At 41.0% G+C, this 12,402-nt stretch overlaps 1 protein-coding gene across 2 annotated transcripts in view; it reads right to left on the bottom strand.

Annotated features, from left to right (window-relative positions):
- Ube3d (ubiquitin protein ligase E3D) overlaps window positions 1–12,402 on the bottom strand; it is a 157,026-nt gene that overhangs the window by 98,142 nt on the left and 46,482 nt on the right. The window lies entirely within an intron of this gene.

Raw genomic sequence — 12,402 nt, forward strand, 5'->3', positions numbered from 1 at the left:
TACCATTCTTGTCCAGGAACCAAATTCAGGTCTTAGCACTCATGCTGGACATTGCACAGCTATCTGTAACTTCAGTTCCAGGGAATGTGATGCCCTCTTCTGGCCTCTGTAGGCACCTACACTCACATGCACACACCCATACACAGACACTCACATATGTAATTAAAATTAAATCTTAAAAAATTAAATACAAAAGTATAAGTAGGAACCTACCTGTCCATAGAAAACTTAACTTGAACTCAAAGACACTTCTATTTCGAAAATTCCACTATGTCTGAGTAACTTTTCAAAGGTAACTTGACAGTCTAGCATATAATAAACTGTCAGCTGTGCTTCCCAATTGCCCTGTGGCCTTATTGATCTAGAAACAATTGCTGTGATAAAATTAGCAAGGTTAAGTCACTCTGCCAGCAAAGGTATCATTATTTTATGTGGCTAAAAGGAGAAAAATTATGGAAATAGCAGATGCCAAAGAAATAAGAGTTTAAAAAAAGAACACTCCGCATGATCTAAAATAACTTCCTATGCATTTATTTTCATATAATTGCCAAAGGTATAAGAAAGAGTTTATTAGACATGGACCACTATAAATATTTTTATGTCTGCTAATGAAGACCTTACCCATGTAAGAACACTCACAGCCCAAAGCAGCAAGTTCCAAATGAATCCCTTCTAGAAATATCACAAAATTATTACAGATGCTGTTTGGAAAAGAAAATAAGAGTCACATGAGTAATTACAGACTCTTAGCAAATCCCACATGACCTCCACAGAGTATCTCAGAATTGCAGTACTCCATACTGATTGGAGGAGACAGAGTCTATGAAAGACATTGGAGAAAACATCCATACAAGACCTCAAATGCTAATTCAATGAGATGAAGACTTGAGGTGGGCAAAGGGGAAAGTATTGCATTGCCTTTCTCCGTGGGGGACTAAGACTGGCTGCAGACATAGCCTGTATGAGAGTTCTGACAGGCTTGAGAGATACAAATAAATTCCATGCAGAGCATGATAAAGTACAAAAATTGTCATCATGAAGCTGACTATTTCATATCATCAATATAGAACAACTGTAAGCATATGTACTCAGGGCCAGCCAGAGAGTACAGTGGGTTAAGGTACTTGCTGTCAAGTCTTACTGTCTTGAGTTTGATCCCCAAGACCCACATGGTAGAGAAGAGAATCAACTCCCTCAAATCATTCTCCAACCTCCATAGATCATGACATGTGCACATCTATACATACACACTAAATGTTATATATATGTATGTATATGTATATATGTGTGTGTATACACACACACACACACACACACACACACGTATATACACACATATATATGGTTTTAAGAGTGGCAAATAAGTGATATGGCTGATGCAACTGTGGAGAAAGAGCAGGTGGGAAGGAAACCATACAGGTAGAATAGACAGGATGTACAACTCATTAGACAGAGCAAAGTGGGAAACAACTAAAGGCTAGCTTGAAGTTTTCAGCCCATGTAATAAAGAAAATTCAAGACACCATTGATAGAGATACAAAGAAAAAGAAACATATCTCACTGGGAGTGTTAATGAGTTTCCTCTACCTTGGGCACATAGAATCTGAGAAGTCAGTGGGATTTGCAGCAGAGACAACAAGATGGGAATACAAGCAAAGATCTTAGTCAAAGGAAGGGCTGCATTGTGAACCATAATGGTGTTACTCAGCAGGAGTGTGTGTGTGCGCACACGTGTGTGTGCATGTGCACACGCAGGCGCAAATGTGTGCATGTAGGTACACATGCATGTGCATGTGTCATGTGTGGAGGGCAGAGACTGACATTGGATGGAGTCTTTTCTCTATCTCTCTCCACCCTTTGGTTTTTCGACATAGGGTCTCTAAAGAAACGAGGCTCACTGACTTGGCTTATGCTAGTTGGCCAATGAGCTTCTAATGCCAATCCTCCAGACTTGGGGTTATAGGCACGCACCACTGTGTTGTGGATATCGCTCTGTGTAAAAGTTTGATTGGCCAGTGGCCAGGCAGGAAGTATAGGTGGGACAAGAGAGAAGAGAATTCTGGGAAGTAGAAGGCTGGGGGAGATACCGCCAGCTGCCGCCATGAGAAGCAACGTGTAAAGATACTGGTAAGCCACTAATAGAAATGGGTTAATTTAAGATAGAAGAAGCAGATAACAAGAAGCCTGCCACAGCCATACAGTTTGTAAGCAATATAAGTCTCTGTGTGCTTTCTTAGTTGGGTCTGAGCGTCTATGGGCCTGGTGGGTGAGAGAGATTTGTCCTGACTCTGGGCCAGGTAGGAAAACTCTAACTACAAATGGCGCCCAACGTGTTGGCAAGAGTTTCCACCTAAAACCTGAAAAAAAGATTCTAAAACAGAGCTAAAAACAGCTTGCTAATTGTCTCTCTCAAGTTAGCAACAGCCTGCCTGTTTGAGCTACTATGGCGGGTTCCTGGCGTGTGCGTCTGACCTGCAGTGCGGCGGGAATGAGGAGTCTACAAGCGGCACTTTACTCTGCTGTGTGTTAGATTTAGCCTTTGCTAGTTAAAAAAAAAAAAAGTTTCTGGGCTATACACTGCTTTGATAGAGCTGCTTCTGATAGTTGATGGTACACATGGCTCCAGACCCAGAGCTGGCAGTAAACTGTACCACCGCCATGTTGGGAATCTGAGGTAGGCGGAGCCAGCAGCCACTGCAGTGTTTCAGTCTTACAAAGATGGATATTACACAGAGAATCTGGTTTGTGTTGTCTCTGGGATTTTTAACTGCAGAAAAAGATTTGATTGTAAAAGCTGTTGAGTTAAACAAATATGTAAATTTTAAAGGTACCTTGACTTCAAAATTTAGATATAAGGATATGTTGCTTTGAAAAAGAGTCTCTGCTTTTGTTTCCACAGAAAGCCAGAGGCTGTGGATTTGTTCCAGATTAAGATACATCAGGTTTGATCAGCCAAGACCACCTGAAAGGTCTCCGATGACACAGTGGCCCAGATGATCCGACATCCAGAATGGTTTCAAGGCAACTGGCTCAGAGTTCACCCTAATGGACTACTCCATAATCCTAAAATTTTCTTTGTGTTCCCCTAAGATACAGTGCCCCTCTCCAGCAGGAAGTAGTAAGAAAAACTACACCCACATTCCCAAAATTATCAAGCTGGTTTGGAGATGGAATTGGCTCACTCCTTCTCTAAACCCTACTGCTAAAAGAAAAGGTTAAGAGATTCTTGTGTCCCAAATCAGAAGAGCCCTCTGGTGTGGGACAGAGAAAAACCAATATTTTTATTTAAATTGGGTTGATTATAAATGCAATCTCTTTCTAAAGAAGAAAAGGGGATAGGATATAGATATAATAGGATAAAAGGATAGATTAAGGAACTTACTTCTAAACAGCAACAATTTGTTTAAAATGTTTTACATTGGTATAGACTTTAGTCTATTGATACAAACTTAAAGTTAATTTTGTTATACTGTGTGCATATTTCTAATCCTGTTTAAGGTATTATGTTTGTATAGCTCATTTTAAATTGAAATGGATAATTAAAAATAGATTAATGATAAGTCATCTATGATAATCATACTTGTAGCCATGTTAGTTAAGTCTTCTAGATATACATAGAGATATTTCAGATAGATAGGTAATCTTCAAATACTTCAAAGACCTACAGAATATGGCATTTAAAATACTTTTAAATTTTTGACTTTCTGGACAATGAGACATGTCTGCTCCTGGCAGCACCGATTTACTTCAGAGAGGAGGATGGGCATTAAAGACACTTCATATCTTATCTTCACCTTGACAAAAATAGCCATTTGGGCAAGAAACTGTTCTTGCCTAGACTGCTTGATCGACTGGACATGCAGGACCCATAGAAAGGTGACCATTGAACTTTGCTTGACAAAATGGTCCTTCAGGTTCCTGCTTCACAGAGGAAACTGCCAGACATTCCACAGGACACTGAGAGAAGTGACCAAGAGACTCTAGCCCTATGGGCTGAAGACAAATGCCCCAACTTTACAAAGGAACATTAGGTGACTGTCCAGGCTGCCAGCTGTCTCTGTCTACTCTGGCAAGACTCCCGAAAAATGCTTGCACCCTTCTCCCGGTTCTCAGGTAATATTATTTCTTTCTGAGGTCTTTGATGTGGTTGAAGGCTAGATAGTTATAATTTCCTCAGTTATGATAAAAGATAAGTTAGATCTAAAAAACTTAGACTCACAAATATAAGATAGATAGGATATCTTCTTTAATATTGTAACTGTTATTCTTGCTTGATAATTGTTTTGTTATATGTAATTGTACTATGTAAAAGTTAAAACCTTCCTTAAAAAAAAAAAAAGAAAAGGGGAAGTGCTGTGGATATCGCTCTGTGTAAATAAAGTTTGATTGGCCAGTGGCCAGGCAGGAAGTATAGGCGGGACAAGAGAGAAGAGAATTCTGGGAAGTAGAAGGCTGGGGGAGACACCGCCAGCTGCCACCATAAAAAGCAACATGTAAAGACACTGGTAAGCCACAAGCCATGTGACAAAGTATAAACTAACAAAAATGGGTTAATTTAAGATAGAAGAAACAGATAACAAAAAGCCTGCCACAGCCATACAGTTTCTAAACAATGTAGGTTTCTATGTGCTTTCTTGGTTGGGTCTGAGCGACTGTGGGACTGGCAGGTAAGAGAGATTTGTCCTGACTGGGCCAGGCAAAAAAACTCTAACTACAAATGGCTACACCACTGCACCCTACTTTTTATCTGGGTGGCTCCTGGGGAATCTGAACTCATGTCTTCATGCTTTCACAGCTACTACACCATCTCCCCAGTCCAGGAATTAAGTTTCTATCACGAGAACAGAAGTTAGCAAAGACACCAGGTAGAGCATTGCTAGGCTTTAGGGAAAAGTGGAGATGGCATGAAAAAAGAAAGACTTGAAAAGAAGAAAGGGAAGGGGTCAGAATGCAGAGACAAGCACTTCCTGGAAGAAACGTGAACAGGACTGAATATTAAGGACTAAGAACGATGATTTTGCTTACTCCGTGTCCACTGGTCTCTGCATCAGGCCATCAGTAAATGGCAAGGATGAAAAATAAGCAGACTTGCTACAAAGATCTTCAATAGGACAGAGGGCAGAAGCTTTTGACTACAATTCTAATTACAACAAGATAGAATTTAAAATTGTGTGTCAAAAAAATGTCAAAGTTTAAAAGTGAATTATAGTGTATAAAGAGTTAACATTCAGAACCAGGTAAAGGGTTAATAACCACAACCTATAATACTTTCTCTTTCACACCCACAGACACCAGCATAAGTGAGCAAAGGAATATAAACAGGATGTTCACAGGAGAGACTCAAAGGTATAATAAACATAAATGAAGATGCTCAGAAAGAATCATCTTACAAAATGCAATTCTACCAGAGTGGCTATAATTAGCAAGCTTGCTAATATGACTCACTGGAACAGGTGAGGAGATAAAAGTGTGAAGGGCATCAGCCCCTGGAAGAACAGTATAACTTATCACTATTTTCAATCACCCACCAATAGGACCCAGGTTTCCTCAATGACTAATTCTTATAAAGAGGTGTTCAAAATTACAAGTATGAGATACATCAAAAGGACATGGAAGACAGCTTAAAACAATGGCCAAAGGTGAAGCAATTTTGGGGCAACAAAAATAAGCGAGGAAGAAAAAGAGTAAAGAAGACTATCTGATTATAATTTTAAAGAGGAGTAGGTGACATAAAACAAAAGTACAGGGCTGCAGAGATGGCTCAGAGGTTAAGAGCACTGACTGTTCTTCCAGAGGTCCTGTGTTCAATTCCCAGCACCCACATGGTGGCTCACAATCATCTGTAATGAGATCTGGCACCCTCTTCTGTGTACATAATAAATAAATTTTTTTTTAAAGTGCATGAGTCTTTACTTCACTGGAGGAGATTTGGTGAAATCCAAACACTGTGTGGAATCAATGAACTGCGATGCCCCAACACGACCACACTGGTACTGAGGAAGGTGCCATGGCAACAGAAGATGAGAACATAAGGGCAACTGAAGGTGGGTGAGGGGTTCACAGAACAATCTGTACTATCATAGTAATTCTTCTATAAATCCAAAGTGCTTCACACAAAAAGATCACTTAAAAACTTGTTACATCAACACGCCCCAAGAGCAACCACTCCACTTCTCCCAGTCTCCATTATTTTATGGGGTGGGTTTTGGGCTCTATGTCTGTGCACCATGTGCATGCCTAGTGCCCATGGAGGCCAGGAGAGGGCATCAAACCTCATGGAACTAGAGTTCCAGATGCCTGGAAGCCACAATCTGAATGCTAGGAATTGAACTCAGTCTTCTAGAAGTGCAGACAGCGCTCTACACCATCAAGCTATCTCTCCAGCCCCTCCAATCACTTTACAGAAAGCCTTGCAGAGGTGCAAAAAGAGGGTTTTTACTGACAAACAATTAATATCCAAGAAAAAATGTAAATATCTAAATCACAAAATATCTACATTATGGGATATTATACAGCAGTTTTAAAAAATATATTTGCATGTATTGAGAAGACATCATGCTGTATGGAAAACTTGCAAAAGAATATTATAGTGTAGTTGGCTAGGGAGACAGCTCAGTTGGTCAAGTGCTTTCACACAAGCCTGAGGACCCGAGTTCAGATCCCCAACACCCATATACATGGTCATGAGATGATGAGGTAGGACACATTTTCAACCCCAGCCCTGGAAGTGAGGGAGGAGGGGAGAGACAGGGAGAAAACTAATGTGTGCTGGCAGCCATCTAGGCAATGGGTGAGCTCCAGGTTCAGTGAGAAACCTTATCTCAAAATAGTAAGTGTCTTTGTTAGGGTTCCTATTGCTGCAATGAAACACCAGGACCAAAAAACAAGTTGGGGAGGAAAGGGTTTATTCAGTTTACACTCCCACAGCACTGTTCATCACTGAAGGAAGTCAGGACAGGAACTCAAACCGGGAAGAATCCTGGAGACAGAAGCTGATGCAGAGGCCATGGAAGGGTGCTGCTTACTAACCTACTCCCTATGGCTTGCTCAGTCTGCTTTCTTACAGAAACCGGGACCACCAGCTCAGGGATGGAACCATCCACAATGGGCTGGGCCCTCTCTCATCCATAGCTAATAAGAAATGCCTTAAAGCCGAATCTTACGGAGGCATTTCCTCAGTGAAGTTCCCTCCATTCAGATACTTCTAGTCTGTGTGTCAAGTTGACATAAAACTATCAGCACATGTAAGGTAGAGCAAAATTAGGAAGATACCTGACAGCATCTACTGCCTCCTACCACAGACAGACACACAGACACACACATATACGCACTGAAGGAATAGTATGGCATACAGTCTTTATGTTGACGAAAGAAAAAAAAAAAAGGAATAGAAAGCATGAACTATTTCCATATCTATCTCCGGGGCACGCATCAGCATGAATACATTCAGCTGCCAGGAGATTTGTTTACTCTGGTTACTTACATAGAGGGACAAGCAGTGGCAATGGAAGTGGGTCTGTTCCTATGACTTTGGCATTATTCCTCAAGAAGGTTGCCTGAGGAACTAGAGATGACTGGCTGGATAGTAGCAGGGAGACAATGCTTCTCTAGTAGGTCAGGTTCTGGCTGGGGCTATGTCAGAGATACATAGCATGCCCCTCAGAGGCAGTAATACAGACAGTTGCTTTGGGCCTGAAGCGCCACCTTGGTCCCTGAAAGGGGCACTTGCTCCCACAGGGACCATCACAGTATCAACCAGGAATAATAAGGGGAACGCCAAAAATGAAATGTTCAACTTATCGGGGTTTCAACAGCGGTGCCTGCACTTGGAGGGTTCTTGCAGCAGTCTGGATGGGGAAAAAAAAATCCCAAATGCTATGGACAATAGAAGCCACAGTTCAACTTTTCAACCCTAATGTCCAAGGCGAAATCATCACCAGCCGGGAACAAACCATGTTTCTCGTGACAAAGTCACGGCAAAACTTTGGCAGATGTTACAGATTCTGTACCCTTTTCTTTGTAGCCATTGCAACGTGTGTGGCCAGCTCACTTCTTTACCAAACGACTTCAAAACTCACAGAAAATGGAGACCAAATTTAACTGAAGGCACACATTTGTGTAACTGCTAAAATTCCATCAAGGGACTGGAATTTGGTGTATTTTCAAAAGAGATTATTTCCCATCAACAATCTGTGGTGTTTTCAAAAATAATAATTGAGAAACTGCAGACATCTAATTAAAAGCCTTCTCCTAAGCCAGAGCTAAGTTTCAGTAAGTGATTAGAAGCAGCAATCCCTTTCCAGCTCCTAACATTCATTAGTGACACCATACCCTGCAATGAGACAACAAAATTTTGACCCCAGTGAACCCAACACTCTGCTCTCTGCATTTGTCCTTGGTGGGTGGGTAGGAAGCAGTAAAGGAACGATGTCACATACACGCTGCCCTTCCTTCCTTCCTTTCACACCCACACATTATGACTGGACTTTTCCCACAATGTGCCTTTCATAAGAAAGTGAGAATCACTAGAGGTAACACCCACTTCTATTATATGCCAGGCTTATTTCTGGGCTGTTCCTTGGTGGTTTCAGATTATTCCTGGATCATGTAGGAACTCCAAGTGAAACAAACTGTAGTTTAGGCTATTACACATACACAGTCTAAAGGATTTTCCTCATCACAAATGAAATATGTGATGAGTATGTTTAATGATAAGGAACTGCCTCTATCTGGGAAAGTTTGGGTGAAAATTCACAAACAGACAAATGGATGGAAATGATTTCAAGGAAGTCTTTGCATTTTCTAATAGATGCTGGACCCACTTTACCAATCTGGTAATTTCCATTTGACCGTTTCCTGTTCTAAGAAGTGAAGACACTGGACTTCAAAAAAAAAAAAAAAGTTCATTAAATATAAACATATAACCCAGAAGTTTCTGTGACTAGTGTAACACATCCCATCTATAAACATGCCCTGAGTAGAGGACAGACAATAAGCAGCACATTGCAGGAGGTGGGGGGGCAGGGCGAATGATGAAATCAACCTTCAAAATTAGTAGAGGAGCTTTCCTCAAATAAAATATACACTTAGAGCCCATTTTCACATCTCCTAAAATTTCATGGTGATAAGATGTGGCATAAGGAAGAAATATTCAGTTTGACGCCCTAATCTTGGCTGACAGTAAAAAACTGAACTTATTTCTGGTCTCCAGTTTCCTCCTATGTGAAATGTAAGAGGTAGGTGTTCACACGTGAAGTCTGAGTCTGCTCTACTCTTCAAAGTCAACATCTCCTAGAATGTCCTAGCAATGTCCCCTTATAGTTTCTACATGAGAGTAGAAGTAGACACTGCCTGGAGATGGTTTGATACAGCACTCTTTAGGACTTGCGGCATCCACAGCATCATATTCATACAGCTAACACTAAATGGTTTATGGGGCTATACAATTATTGAATAATAGGCCTTTGGATATCCTGCTGAGTATCAATTGTTGTAAATTAACATTGCTTGCTTTATCTTTCCTATCAGTCCAAAGAGTACATCCCTCTAAACTGAGCCCAAACCACCCAGCATATCTGCACAGTATTTGAGTCAATGCTGGCCTTTGCCATCTCAGTGCACAGAATGAAAACCAGCAGAGTTGAGTGTGATGCCGCTCACAGGACATACCAGCACAGGCATCACCATGAAGGTAAAACAGACGGATGGGACTTGGGCAAATTTAAATATTTTTGTTCATCAGAAGACACCATCAACAGAGTAAACAGTCTGCTGAAGAATAGGAGGGGAAAAGAAAACCTAACTCATATACCTAAGAGCAGACTAATAACCAGAACTTCCAGACCACAGTTTCAACTCAACCAAAATACCTAACAACCGGCGAAAACTAGAACAGGGAGTGAACAGGAAGGAACTTCTCTGAAGTTGGCATACACATGACCAAAGCTTATGACCTGATGCTCAGTGTCCCTATGCTAGCCTGGTTTTGTCAACTCGACACAAACTAGAGTCACCTGGGAAGGCAGATCCTCTACTACAAAAATGCCCCCACCAGATTGGCCAGTGGGCATATGGGGGCATTTTCTTGATTGATGTGGAAGGAACCAGCTTACTGTGGGTAGTACCAGCCCTGGTCTTGGGTTGTGTAAGAAAGCAGGCTGAGCAAGCCACAGGGAGCAAGTCAGTAAACAGTGTCTCTCCATGGCCTCTGCTTTAGTTCCTGTCTCTAGGTTCCTGTCTTCAGCTTCCCCGAATGACAGGCAATTACCTGTAAGCTGACATACATCCTTTCTTCCCTGGGTTGTTTCTTCTGGTCATGGTTTTATCAGAGCCGCAGCAGTGAGACTTGAACAATCACTGATCATCAGACCATGCTCATCAAGACTGCAATAAGACCTCTCCTCATATCCTTTAGGCTGGCTCATTTCAAGGCAACCCCCTCCTCCTTAAAGCCACATTCACACCCAAATAAAAACAGCTAAACCAAAAAGAGAGAAATAGAGAAAATCAACAGAGAAACAAATAAAAAAGCCCAAACAGGAGGGGGAGTCCTTGTGCATGGTGGATCTGTAAACCGCTACGATTGCCCTGGGGAACAGTACAGAGGTCACTCAAAAGCAGAAAAACCAAAGAAACCTGCAGTCACACTTCTGGACATGTTACTTTAAGGACCATTTCCCTTATAGATCAAAAGAAGTATAACAACAACAAAAATTTGGTTATGATTCACTCTGTTTAACAAAGTCAGCCTGTGATATTATAAAGATTTTGATTTACATCAAGGTAGAACTGATTTGATCTAAATACACTTTCAGAAAAACTGTGGGCTATCACAAAAAAGGGCAGAAGTAGCCTGATTTCAGAGACATTTCCAAGCAGGTTCTCATCTTTGGAATCAGAAAATTCTTTGTTAAAGGCTTGATATCACAAGTTGTAATAACCAAAAATGCCTCTAGACACTACTAATGTCCACAGTGGGCAAAGTTACCCCCAGTATAGTGAATAAGAAGCTGTGGGTAGTTTGACAAAATGGCAGAATCAAACTACAGAAGTTATGTTCAAAGTTAAAAAGTTAGTACATAGAATCTAAGCTCTGATATGCAATCTAAATGACACAAAGCATGAAATACATTATTTTGCCACTATGGCAAAAACATGGGCCAGTAGGAAAAAAAATAAAACCAAATAAATAAACAAAAAAATTGGTGCTCACTCACATATGAAAATGTTGGTTGAAGCAAGGAGAGAAGGCATGAAAAAACATTCTTCAAAATGATGAGCGATGTTGCTAGAAAGAACGAACATTCTAAAAATATTACATGCCAATTTTTTTTTTCTTTTTGTGAGTGCTCAAGGAAATAAAACCATAGTTACATTTGCTGTTTTCCTCTTTTAGACTACCATCTGGCCATCCTCACTTTCACTAGAAAAAAAACTCTAGCCAATGGGACTAAAATAGTTAAGGCACCACCCATGTGCCAAGAATATGCCAGCAAGTGTACAGTTTGCTCAGTTGTGCCCCCCAAAGGAAGACACTAATGTGCTTAAAAGACAGAAAAGGAAATCACTCAGAGCATGCTACTCAACTTACAAGACTTCTGTCTCCTTCAGGGTCAAAAGGGAGTAAGAAAAGCACAAGAGAAATTAGTAGACATGAACTGTCCCCCAAATTATCTGGAAGCAGTTTTTTCCTTTCCTCATCAAACACAGTAAAACACAACTGACCATAGTCAGTGAATTTCCATGCTGCACGTATTTGTTAAGAATGACTGAAATGGGGCTCAGGAGTGGCTCAGTGGGTATGGACCTACTGCACAAGTGTGCAGACCTGAACTTAGATCCCCAAATCCAGAAAGCAATGGACATGGTAGCGTTCACCTATAATCTTAGTGCTCTTACTGCAGGATGAAAGGAAGAGTCAAGATACTACCAGAAGCTCACTGGCCAGGCAGTCTGGCATACACAGGGAAAAACAACCAGAGACCCTGCCTAAAAACAAAAGGGTGGTGTGGTGAGGACAGACACCCAAAGATACCCTCTGACTTCCACACATGTGCCATGGCATGTACTCTCACACACATGCATACAAAAATTTAAAACAAAGAATGAGTCAAAATAACAGGGCAAGTTTACTAAATTCTTGTAATGTCCCACAAGGAAGTTTAAAGATCCTTCATATAATGAATATACAGCTTATCAGTGTAACTGAATCATTTTTTAATATTCAAAAGTTACCAAAAGAAAAATGAGTTGGGTGTGGTGGTGCATTGTTGCACAAATGCTAATTAGTCTTAATAAAAACCTGGAGCCAGACATCAGGGTGAAAGCTGAAAGATCAGAGAAGCAGAGCAAGCCACTGCCACCACTTCTTACCTCACCAACTCCTCAGCCTGAAAGAGCGCC

This window comes from Onychomys torridus, chromosome 7 (genome assembly GCF_903995425.1).
Source record: "Onychomys torridus chromosome 7, mOncTor1.1, whole genome shotgun sequence".
Lineage (NCBI taxonomy): Eukaryota > Metazoa > Chordata > Mammalia > Rodentia > Cricetidae > Onychomys > Onychomys torridus.